The following is a 1,140-nucleotide window of genomic DNA, read 5'->3' as shown; positions in this document are numbered from 1 at the left end:
AAGGCCCTGGAAAAATGGTTTCTATAAGCCCTGCGCTCACTGACTAACCTCTGCATAATAACGCTCTTATGGGCATGATTTTATTTAATAAAGGCCCTGATGACAGTTTTCTTTAAGGCCTGCGCCACAGACTAACCCGACACATTAACGCTTTATTGGGCATGATTGTATTTAATAAAGGCCCTGGATGAATGTTTTCTATAAGGCCTGCGCCACAGACTAACCCCGACACAGTAACTCTTCATTGGGCATGATTTTATTTAATAAAGGCCCTCGATGAATGTTTTGTATAAGGCCTGCCTCACAGACTAACCCGACACAGTAACTCTTTATTGGGCATGATTTTATTTAATAAAGGCCCTCGATGAATGTTTTTCTATAAGGCCTGCCTCACAGACTAACCCGACACAGTAACGCTTTATTGGGCGTGATTTTATTTATAAAGGCCCTCGATGAATGTTTTTCTATAAGGCCTGCGCCACAGACTAACCCGACACAGTAACTCTTTATTGGGCGTGATTTTATTTAATAAAGGCCCTGGAAAATGTTTTCTATAAGGCCTGCGCCACAGACTGACTCCCGACACAGTAACTCTTTATTGGGCATGATTTTATTTAATAAAGGCCCTCGATGAATGTTTTCTATAAGGCCTGCGCTCACTGACTAACCTCTGCTATAATAACACTCTTATGGGCATGATTTTATTTAATTAAGGCCCTGATGACAGTTTTCTTTAAGGCCTACCTCACAGACTAACCCGACACAGTAACTCTTATTGGGCGTGATTTTATTTAATAAAGGCCCTGGAAAATGTTTTTCTATAAGGCCTGCGCCACAGACTAACCTGACACAGTAACGCTTTATTGGGCGTGATTTTATTTAATAAAGGCCCTGGAAAATGTTTTCTATAAGCACTGCGCTCACTGACTAACCTCACATAATAATACTCTTATGGGCATGATTTTATTTAATAAAGGCCCTGATGACAGTTTTCTTTAAGGCCTGCGCTCACAGACTAACCCACACAGTAACTCTTTGTTGGGCATGATTTTACTTAATAAAGGCCCTGGAAAATGTTTTCTATAAGGCCTGCGCTCACAGACTAACCCACACAGTAACGCTTTATTGGGCATGATTTTA

Source organism: Puntigrus tetrazona, unplaced genomic scaffold (genome assembly GCF_018831695.1).
Source record: "Puntigrus tetrazona isolate hp1 unplaced genomic scaffold, ASM1883169v1 S000000003, whole genome shotgun sequence".
Lineage (NCBI taxonomy): Eukaryota > Metazoa > Chordata > Actinopteri > Cypriniformes > Cyprinidae > Puntigrus > Puntigrus tetrazona.
This window is presented reverse-complemented; position numbering follows the sequence as displayed.